General features: G+C 42.1%; 1 pseudogene; it reads left to right on the top strand.

Annotated features, from left to right (window-relative positions):
* Positions 1–348: 348 nt before the first annotated feature.
* Positions 349–11,553, top strand: LOC118358862 (dihydroorotate dehydrogenase (quinone), mitochondrial-like; annotated as a pseudogene).
* The last annotated feature ends 379 nt before the right edge of the window (positions 11,554–11,932 follow it).

The raw sequence follows: 11,932 nt of genomic DNA, 5'->3' as shown, positions 1-11,932 counted from the left end.
CAACATGCAAAGTGAAAAAGTGCCTTTACGTCACTCAATTGTAGAAATTTTGAAGAAAAACCTTTCTCAATCTACTTCACTTTACAAGTCAATGTGATGTAGCCAAGGACTAATATTGACATATTAATATTGGCTTATGAGCTATCCCTTCATTTTGAACATCTTATTTGTGCAAATCTACTCAGTGAATTACTAGTTACTAATGAGTCCTTTGTCATATTCATATGTTATATTCATCCTAACAAATTGTAATGTTTATCATACAGAATCATCACTGAACTCTGATTTGACGTTTTCAGAGCTGCCTTTGAAGTATCGTGAGATTACATCCAGGAAGTGATTCTCGGCAATGTGAAAGAAATGCTTCCAGACATTTGCAAAGTGATACATTCATGGCGGGACAACTGAAGGTAACATCATTCATGAAGCAGTGTTGTTTTAATAGTTTGTATTTGTCATGAACAATGTTTCGACTATATGGTAAGCGAAACTGGGCAGTAGCCACTTCACGTTAGCTACTACAATCAGAGTGTTGTTGAATGAAGTGAGCTAGCGAACTGCTCAATTTGGCTTATTACCATGTGACAAGCTAGTTCATGTAACCAGCCCCTGTGAAGAGAGAAACTAGTTAACTGTTTGCTGGATCCTGAATGACCAGGCAGGCATGCTAAATTATACCCACTGGGTTGTACACATGGGTTGTTCAGTGCTGGTAACGCTAGTCTCTCTGGGTATTATGGTTCACTCTCTGTCATCGTAAAATAACAATAATTGCAACTCCCCTCAGTTCACCTGGTGGGCTACAACAACAGTGGATCATATTCCAGTTTATTCCCTTCACATTGTTTTATTTTTCTTTGCAGCGTCTGAAGGACGCAGTGAAGATCATAGGGTCCGCAGCGTCCTGTTTGTCTCCTACCTCACTGCTGTGGGAGATGAGCGCTTCTACACCAACCAGCTTATGCCCTTGCTGCAGAGGATTGTGGGAGCAGAGACAGCCCATGTCATGGCTGTGAGGTTAATCGACCTGGGTCTGGTGCCTCTGAACCGCTACCAGGACCCAGTATCACTGGTCAGTATGGGAGGAGGTGCCCTTTAGCCTGTTGGGTGTTTTGACTCTCCTTGCTTACACTGAATTGCCTTTGTGCTGGTGTTAGATTAGAATGGAATGTATGCTTTGTTTGAGAACCTTCACTGTCTCATAACTCACCCTAGCTAGTCAAATCTCTTTGTTAACCTTTTTAATCTAAGTTGTTACTGTAATTTTAGTCACTGTGTACTTCTATGGAATTTAGGCAACAGTTTGACCTGGCGTTGTTACTTCTTCTTCCAGGAAGTGAACGTCATGGGCTGCAAATTCAAGAACCCCATAGGGATAGCAGCAGGATTTGACAAGCATGGGGAGGCTGTTGACGGGCTTTATAGACTAAGCTTTGGCTTCGTGGAGGTGGGGACCATCACCCCCAAACCCCAGGAGGGGAACCCCAAACCACGTGTGTTCAGACTGACCACTGACCAGGCGGTCATCAACCGGTACGGTTTTGAATGAATAAGACATGGCTACCGAACCATGGCATGGCTGTCATTCATTATAGATGGATGTTTTTAGCTTGTGAATTCTGTGTCAAACGGCAGCGAACAGAGACATCACAGATGATTTTTGTCATTCACCACTCTGTTCAAAGGGAATAAGCCTGCCGCCTTCACGTTTCAAGTTTTGTTTTTTACATTGAGCCTGGTGACAGACTACAATATGAGTTCCCTTTTTGTCTTTGCTGTAGCACGGCTTCTTCACACTGAAATTAAGGAGCCGAATGAATGTTATCAGGGTGTTACACCGCTACCTCCTTGCGTTCGCTTCCATTCTCTGAAAAGTGCTGTGAAATAAGATGCCAAGGCACAAACATACATATTCATGAGTTGTTAGAACACGGTACTTTGCATATATAAAGGGACATAATGGTTGTCAGAGAAGTTAATCCTTAATTCAGGAAAAAGCTTCCTAGATCCAAATGTAAATCCATGTATTTGTAAATAATTGATACACAATAAAGGTGTGTGTTTTGTCATGGCTGTCTATGCTTGCTTGACATTGTTCTAAACATTAAGAAAATAATATCCGAACCATCCCATTTCTTCAGGGCTAGGGGCGATACATTTGTGATTTTCTTTAGTGTTTTGAAAAGCAAATTCTACTCAGACTGACTGATGTTAACACTGCCCTAGCACAACAACAGTAGGGCTAATACAGTGAGCTCAAAGAATTGGGACAGCAATTTTTTTTAAATGTACTTTGGAATGATACAATGTCCGCTTTAATTTGAGGGAATTTATATTAAATTGGGTGAACCGTTTAGTAATTAAAGCACATTTTTAACATAGTCTCCCACATTTTAGGGGGACAAACATTTAGGAAAAAATCACTTGTGAATTAAAGTAGTTAGAAGTTAAGTATTTGGTCCCACATATGAGCAACAATTTATAGATGCACACAAACAATTTACCATTCAGTTCTATTGGGCACAAAATAATCTGAAACAACCAAAACACCAAATGCAGAGTAACAAGCTTGATGTCGTATTTGCGTGCTATGAATCTGTGACCAAATACTTCGCTTTTTGCTACTTTAATACACATGTAAGTGAATTTGTCCCAATACTTCTGGTCCCTTAAAATGGGGGGACTACAGTTGAAGTCGGAAGTTTACAAACACCTTAGCCAAATACATTTTCACAATTCCTGACATTTAATCATAGTAAAAAATCAATTTTAGGTCAGTTAGGATCACCACTTTATTTTAAGAATGGGAAATGTCTGAATAATAGTAGAGTGATTTATTTCAGCTTTTATTTCTTTCATCACATTCCCAGTGGGTCAGAAGTTTACATACACTCAATTAGTATTTGGTAGCATTGCCTTTAAATTGTTTAACTTGGGTCAAATGTTTCGGGTGGCCTTCCACAAGTTTCCCACTATAAGTTGGGTGAATTTTGCTGGTGTAACGGAGTCAGGTTTGTAGGCATCTTTGCGCGCATACGCTTTTTCAGTTCTGCCCACACATTTTCTATAGGATTGAGGTCAGGGCTTTGTGATGGCCACTCCAATACCTTGACTTTGTTGTCCTTAAGCCATTTTGCCACAACTTTGGAAGTGTGCTGGGATCATTGTCCATTTGGAAGACCCATTTGCGACCAAGCTTTAACTTCTTGACTGATATCTTGAGATGTTGCTTCAATATATCCACATAATTTCCCTACCTCATGATGCTATCTATTTTGTGAAGTGCACCAGTCCTTCCTGCAGCAAAGCACCCCCACAACATGATGCTGCCACCCCCGTGTTTCACGGTTGAGATGGTGTTCTTCAGCTTGCAATCCTCTCCCTTTTCCTCCAAACATAACGATGGTCATTATGGCCGAACAATTCTATTTTAGTTTCATCAGACCAGAGGACATTTCTCCAAAAAGTTTTGGAGCAGTGGCTTCTTCCTTGCTGAGCGGCCTTTCAGGTTAAGTCGATATATGACTCGTTTTACTGTGCATATAGATGCTTTTGTACCTGTTTCCTCCAGCATCATCACAAGGTCCTTTGCTGCTGTTGCACTTTTCGCACCAAAGTATGTTCATCTCTAGGAGACAGAACGCGTCTCCTTCCTGAGCGGTATGACGGCTGCGTGGTCCCATGGTGTTTATACTTGCGTACTATTGTTTGTACAGATGAACATGGTACCTTCATGCATTTAGAAATTGCTCTCAAGGATGAACCAGACTTGTGGAGGTCTACAATTTTTTTTTCTGAGGTCTTGGCTGATTTATTTTGATTTTCCCATGATGTCAAGCAAAAAGCCATTGAGCTTGAAGGTAGGCCTTGAAATACATCCACAGATACACCACCAATTGACTCAAATGATGTCAATCAGAAGCTTCTAAAGCCATGACATACTTTTCTGGAATTTTCCAAGATGTTTAAAGGCACAGTCAACTTAGTGTATGTAAACTTCTGACCCACTGGAATTGTGATACATTGAATTATAAGTGAATTAATCTGTCTGTAACCAATTGTTGGAAAGATTACTTGTGTCATGCACAAAGTAGATGTCCTAACTGACTTGGCAAAACTATAGTTTGTTAACAAGACATTTGTGGAGTGGTTGAAAATGAGTTTTAATGACTCCAACCTAAGTGTATGTAAACTTCTGACTTCAACTGTATATTCAAGAAGTGCTGTAGTTTTGTATAATTTCAAATCCAAAGTGCTCGAGAACAGAGCCAAAACAACAACAAATGTATCACTGTCCCAGTACTTTTGGAGCTTGTATATTAGGCTAGAATCAATATGATTAATTCAATTTAGCATGGCCGATATGCAGGGATGTGAGATGCTCAGACTAACAAGCTCCTCATATAATAATATGCCGGAATGCTTCTTTCACTCCTCAGTGAACAACAACACAGCTTCCCAGAAGTTAAGTCAAGATGAGTGCATTAGATGATTAAAGGCCTCATTTCCTTATGGTGGTGTTTAATACAGTTTTACTCAACTGACTGCAATTATTTTGCCAAAAAAACAATTGGATTTCATGTATTATGGATTTTAGTAATCAAATCAATTGAATGTGCACTCTGGACAATTGGGGATGAACACATACTGTATCATAATGGCATGATAAAGGAATGGATCCTAAATTGCTGATTGCTTTTTTGGCAAATGTATGGATTTTTGTGTATTACATCAACTTAACCTCTTATGTTGTGGGTATGTTTCAGATATGGGTTCAACAGCTGTGGTCTTGCAGCAGCACGGGAGAGACTAAAGGCAAGAGAAGGCACCCAGGTAGAGCTGACTAAAGGTACGAGAGACACAACTCCTGTTTCTGTGCTGCCTGTCAGACTGATAGATGGGTTTGACAGTGAGCTGATAAATGTCTCAGGCACACAGCCAACTACACGACACTATAATCCTCTGCCCCTGTTTTATATGGAGATTCCCTTTCCCCAGGCTGTTCCTAATACCAAACACACTCTGGCAGGGGAGCTAGTACACACTTACAAATTAGTCTCCAAGTCAGAACAGTAGTAGCCTACACTGTCTTGTATTGAGACAAAAAGCAAAGGACTGAAATGATTTTGTCAAGTTATCGACAAAAACATTTTCACCATTGTATTTATTACAACATTGATTTGATGGAGAGTGTTTGATTGAATTCAATTTGCCATATTCCACCATTTTTCAGTAAAATGGAGCAATCGTAACAAAATGTTCCCCACTGATTTGGATTGGGACATTAAGCCGAAATCACAAGGGGGAAGTCCGTCAACGGCGTGAATTTGCTTGTGTGAGAGTAGCAAGCAAGAATTCACACAGATGACGTAACGTAAACCAGTAATTAAGCCGTGATTGTCATGGAAAGCGGTTCTAAACAGTTGTATACTCTCTCAATCTGAGGTACCTCATTCCAGGTTTTCCAGCCATAGTAGCCAAGACTATTTGCCCATGATCGAAAAGCAAAACAGGTAGGCCGCTGTGTTGCTTTTCAATATGTAGTCTATTTGTCAGATAAATCTTAGCCTACAACCCAATTGACTTTTTTTATTTAAAAAATTGTACCCTTTTCTCCCCAATTTCGTGGTATCCAATTGTTAGTAGCTACTATCTTGTCTCATCGCTACAACTCCCGTACGAAGGTTGAAAGTCATGCATCCTCCGATACACAACCCAACCAAACCGCACTGCTTCTTAACACAGCGCGCATCTAACCCGGAAGCCAGCCGCACCAATGTGTCGGAGGAAACAACGGGCACCTGGCCCACCACAGGAGTCGCTGGTGCGCGATGAGACAAGGATATCCCTACCGGCCAAGCCCTCCCTAACCCGGACGACGCTATGCCAATTGTGCGTCGCCCCACGGACCTCCCGGTCACGGCTGGTTACGACAGAGCCTGGGCGTGAACCCAGGGTCTCTGGTGGCACAGCTGGCGCTGCAGTACAGCGCCCTTAACCACCCGGGAGGCCCCCCCAATTTACTTTTTAACCATCCAACTTTACATAGCAAAGTAGGGAAGATCATAACAATTCAGAATTCAAATTCCCTTTGGAACAGATTTGATTCATTTAAAACAAGGCACTCGCTAACCATGCACATTGAGCTGTATTTCAATCCAATCGGCTGTAAGCAACAACTGTGATACTGTCAAGATATGACATTGACCATGTGATATTTAACAAATCCAGTTTCTAAATGTAGAATGTCGTTGCGTTCATGCATTGCTACACCATTTTCATAAGCACCAGCCTATATAGGCTTACACAATGGTGGCGCGCTGTTAAACTTCTGAACACTAAGTAGACATTTTTAGCTATCCATTTCACAATTCCAGAGGTAACAATGCACCCACAGTCTATTTTTTGACAGTTTATCAGCTCATTTCACCAGCATTGCTCCGTGTAGACGTGAGAAAAATGATCATCTGGACATGTGTGCAACATTCACCTTCCATGTCTGTCAAGCTGTCTACACATACAGTTTGATGCATAGTTTCGATAAATCCAATTTATGCGCCACACAGATCTGCCTCCAACTCAATGCTGCGAGGCAAATGCAGCGTTCCATTTGAAGTTAATGTACTTCTGGTGTACCAAAATACAATAAATGTTGGCGTTATCGAGGCGTCATTTGATGCGGTATACGCTCGTGACGCAGTTGACGCTTGCGGACTGTGTTTTCTCTTAGTTCACTCCCATGCATTCTATTTATGTTCTGACCTTAACCTCTCCCAGGGACTCATAACTGGAATATATCCTGTTGTCTGTGTGTTTTTAGCTGGCCTGCCCCTGGGCATCAACCTGGGAAAGAACAAGCTGTCGCAGGACGCAGCGGCAGACTACCTGGAGGGGGTGTGGACGCTGGGACCTCTGGCTGATTACCTGGTGGTGAACGTGAGCAGCCCCAACACCCCAGGCCTCAGGGACCTAAAGGGGAACTGCGACAACTGCTGTACAAGGTCAGTGGCTGGCATTTTTGACTGACCTAGATATGATTTATTTATCCTTTAATTAACCAGGATATTATACTATTTATGTCATTTAGTTTATGTTTATAGTTTCTGTATCATTGGCTTTCCAGAGAGTAAGCTGTTGCAACTTTTCCTTTATTGAAGTCTGGTGTTTCTGTTCAGTTCGACTTTTATTGATATAGACGGTGATCTTTCATTTGGGTTTCTATGTCAAAAGATAATTGACTTCCCATTAGACAACATACACATCACATAAGCACAGCACTATTTGGATTGAACACAATTAACCTTAGGAAAAACCCATCCAGGTGCTGGAGGAGCGTGATGCCCTACAGGGGAGGAGCAGGCCACCTGTACTGGTAAAGATTGCCCCTGACCTCACTGCCCAGGATAAGCAGGACATTGCTGATGTGGTCACAGAGGTCAGTCTGAGGCCTAGCCACACAGGGGTCAGTCTGAGGCCTAGCCACACAGGGGTCAGTCTGAGGCCTAGCCACACAGGTGTCAGTCTGAGGCCTAGCCACACAGGGGTCAGTCTGAGGCCTAGCCACACAGGGGTCAGTCTGAGGCCTAGCCACACAGGGATCAGTCTGAGGCCTAGCCACACAGGGGTCAGTCTGAGGCCTAGCCACACAGGGGTCAGTCTGAGGCCTAGCCACACAGGGGTCAGTCTGAGGCCTAGCCACACAGGGGTCAGTCTGAGGCCTAGCCACACAGGGGTCAGTGTGGTTCTGTGGGCATGTCTATGTAGCCTACTCACCAAGCCTTAACATACAGTATATAACCCCCAATGACTTAGGGCTGCTTACTTCCTGAGCACACTTCTCACATAGTCGGCTTGTGTTCTGTCGCTGTCATCAGATCCATCTTGCTGCCATGCGTCTTTGCCAGCAGAGGACTTATATCACCAAATTGATTTGAATGCATTAGTGTTGCCTCCTATCCACTCTTTATGTTAAGGGTAATGGAGGAGTTTTTCTGTGTTCATGTAAGCGGACAGACTCCCAATGGAAAAAGACAGATAGAAAGCACAGCAAATATTTCATGAGTATTAGATACGTTACGGTAAATTTGTCAGACAGTCCAATCATTGAGAATGAAGATGAACAAATCGTAACTTATTTTTCATGATCCATCTGTTTTAAAAGTGAGTTCTGTATTCCATTGGAGTTAGTGTAGCATTCTTATTGTTCCAAGCACACTTAAACGAATACACTCAGGCTGCGTTTAGACAGGAAGCCCAATTCTGATCTTTTTCCCACTATTTGGTCTTTTGACCAATCACATCTGATCTTTTCACATCAGATCTTTTTCAGAGTTAATTTGATTGATCAAAATAATTAGAATTGGGCTGCCTGTCGAAACACAGCCTGAGTATTCGTTTAAGTGTGCCTGGAACAATTCAGTCTAATTTTATTAGGATGCTACACCAACTCCAATAGAATACAGAACTCACTTTTAAACAGATCGTGAAATATTCTCAATGATTGGGTTACTTAAATTTGTTTTGATGTGTTGTTATGGGGTAATGTCAAATGGGTAATCATGGTTTGTGTTTTAGCTTGGTGTGGATGGGCTGTTGGTCTCCAACACTACAGTATCCAGGCCTGAGACTCTACAGGACCCCCAGAGTAAAGAGGTGGGAGGGTTGAGCAGCCAACCCATCAAGGAGCTCTCTACGTGCACTGTGAGAGAGATGTACAGCTTGACAAAAGGTAGGTTGGCTCCATGAAGGATCATCAAAACACTGTTAATGGTTCTTGCTTCAGCTGATACTGGCTTGATTACTATTATTTGACCATGCTGGTCATTTATGAACATTTGAACATCTTGGCCATGTTCTGTTATAATCTCCACCCAGCACAGCCAGAAGAGGACTGGCCACCCCTCATAGCCCGGTTCCTCTCTAGGTTTCTCCCTAGGTTTTGGCCTTTCTAGGGAGTTTTTCCTAGCCACCGTGCTTCTACACCTGCATTGCTTGCTGTTTGGGGTTTTAGGCTGGGTTTCTGTACAGCACTTTGAGATATCAGCTGATGTTAGAAGGCCTGTATAAATACATTTGATTTGGATTGATTGATTGTGGGCTGGGTTGTATAGAATGTTCTCTTCATTCACCCAGTATTGCTCTTTCTCATTGAAGGTAAGGTGCCAATCATTGGAGTTGGGGGTGTAGCCAGTGGACAAGATGCCCTGGACAAGATCTGTGCTGGAGCCTCATTGGTCCAGTTGTACACGTCTTTAACCTATCATGGTCCACCAGTTATCACCAAAATCAAAAGGGAACTAGAACAGCTTTTAAAGTAAGTGTGAACGTGCATGTGTTCTTTTTACTGATTGGCTTCATATGTGGCTTCATCTTGTCAAATTGCTTGTAATTTTGTAGCATTCTGACCTTATCCTATGTTTTACAGAGAACAAGGATTTGCAAGCATATCGGATGCTGTTGGAGCTGACCATAGAGGAGCAGAGGGGAGATTAACAACAGCCTAGTTAGGAACAATGATCAAGGCTCTGAGTGTCAGTATCAGCCAGCTCTACAGGTTTGACTGATTACCCTACAGTTTCCTGCCTTTACTTGAAGTCTATAGTACATGGAGTGGCTTGCCTGATCAATTCATGTAACGACTGCCTAGAATGATACCTGTACACACAAATATTATAGCAGTAACAGCAGTATTGGGAACCTGCCCCATTTCACGGTTCTTATTGGATCTATTGGTTATTGGGCGATGTAACCGTAAGAATGGCTAAGTGCTAAATGACACCAAAGTGCTAACAGTATTTTGACACTAGCAGTCACGTCATGTGTAATGTATGTATAAAAAAAAAGACGTTTTAAATTATGTAAATGTGTGCTTTTCAGAAATACTGTGTGCTGCTATTTATAGAACTATGTGACTATAGAAATTGAACATTTGTTCACAAATAACTTCCATTCAAAGTGCTTAACTTCACGTCTCTTGTAAATCGCTCAACTGCTACCCACATAATGGAGACCTCGTCTGAAATTAGTGCTGATCACCTAGCAATGAGCAGAATGACAATTACCTGACAATTACCATTTAGCCTTGCTGCAGTAGTCAGTTAAACACTGAGGAAATATAACAGCGTTGACATTTAAAGAAAGGGCAATGGCACAATTACTTGCCAAATGTCAGCAGGCTTTAATTACACATGATCCCACTGTAAGATGGTAAAACTGAACTCTCAGCAGTATAACTGAGGAGAAGTGTACCATAACAAGCTGACAAAGAGGACCAAGTCCAACCGGATGCACTAATAGTTCTGTCTTATTTCTGACCTGTTACATACATTGAATTGCCTCCTGTTACGAGTGTAATGTCAAGGGGGTACTTAATGGATGTTAACGCATGTACATTAAACTATATAGTTGACCTATTTGAGAAACATGAACCTTCGAGCACACGCCTCAGGCAAGAATAAAAGTCAATTTAAATTATGTCTTGATTGTCCATATCTTATTTAGGTATTCCACACAATGAGCATGTTATTGGGAGGCAGGGGAAATGCTGTAAATGATCATCAAAACCTTGGTTTATATTGAGGGTTTATCGGAACCGGTCTGTACTCTCCTGTCATTCTCAGAGCTTCGCTTGTACTTCATCTTTCCCAGTTGACTTCTTCAGAGATTGTCCACTTCATGGCCCTTAAGCCTTGTACAGAATTATAGCTCTCCTTCATGTTACTCTCTCCCTGCCTCCTCTGTGTTTGTGCTTTTGTTTGTAGATTGGGGACAGATGGAGCTGCTTGGGTCGTTCAGGTGACAAGTTGCACCTGGGTTTGGGATCAACTAAGAGAAACGTTCCTGGTGCCCACTACTGGCTCTCTCTCTCTCCACAAGCACCATTTTGTTTTGTGATCTGGTTGATGATATGTTTTTTTGATTAGGTGCACCCTTCAACATTTAACCTTCATCCATGCATCTCCATTACACCCCTCACATGCCTACTTTCACACTTCACAGGTCAGTTTTCCTTTGAAGTTTTACACTTTGTTAGTTATTTAATAAATATTTGTGTTACTCCTTAACTGCAAACGTGTGGACTCCCTTGCGTGTCACCATCTAAGAGCCAGGTTGTGACATTCAGTAGAGGTTACTCACTCACCACCCCCTGAGCAAATGTTTCTGCCAGTTTGTCCATTGTACATATTTTTCTGTGTCAGATTAACCTCACCACTATCATGAGTGGGTTCAATAGATTCCTAGGGTAAAGAAGGTACTGTTTATGTTGAGTCCTTCCTAAGGCGTCATGAGAATTCAAGCAGACGCAAAGCACAAAAGCAATCTTACTTCCTCTGATATCCATGTTGACTGAATGTGTCATGACTTCCGCCGAAGTTGGTTCCTCTCCTTGTTCTGGCGGCGGTCGTCGTCACCGGCGTTCTAGCTGCCATCGAGCCACTTTTCTTTTTCCATTTGTTATGTCTTGATTGTACACACCTGGTTCCTATTACATTATTATTTCCCTATTTAACCATCTGGTTCTCATTATGTTTTGTGCGTGATTGTTTCTGGTTTTGTGTTAGGGTTTGTTATCCCTGCATGGATTTATTGGCTGATTATTTTTCAGAGTAAAGTACATTGTTTTGCTCAGTTCTGTGTCCTGCGTCCATTCTGACTGCTGGGTTTTGATTAGAGGATTGATATGGTGGAATTGGAATAGTCTTCCACTTAACTGAAATGCATCTGCAGTATATAGGCTGTGGCCATCGGCAACAACCCAGTGCTCGTGATTAGATATCAGCCTGGTTTAACTCAGAAGCACTGTACTGTAGCATTGTGGGTAAATGTTATTCCTAGTGTGCTCACACACTAACACATTCCCTGGAGGGTCTCCCTGTCTCCTGATTCACTGACTCCTGGGGTCCTGTTGCCAAAATATTGGCCACTGCCTCTG

Source organism: Oncorhynchus keta, chromosome 2 (assembly GCF_023373465.1).
Source record: "Oncorhynchus keta strain PuntledgeMale-10-30-2019 chromosome 2, Oket_V2, whole genome shotgun sequence".
Classification (NCBI taxonomy): Eukaryota; Metazoa; Chordata; class Actinopteri; order Salmoniformes; family Salmonidae; genus Oncorhynchus; species Oncorhynchus keta.
This window is presented reverse-complemented; position numbering and strand designations above follow the sequence as displayed.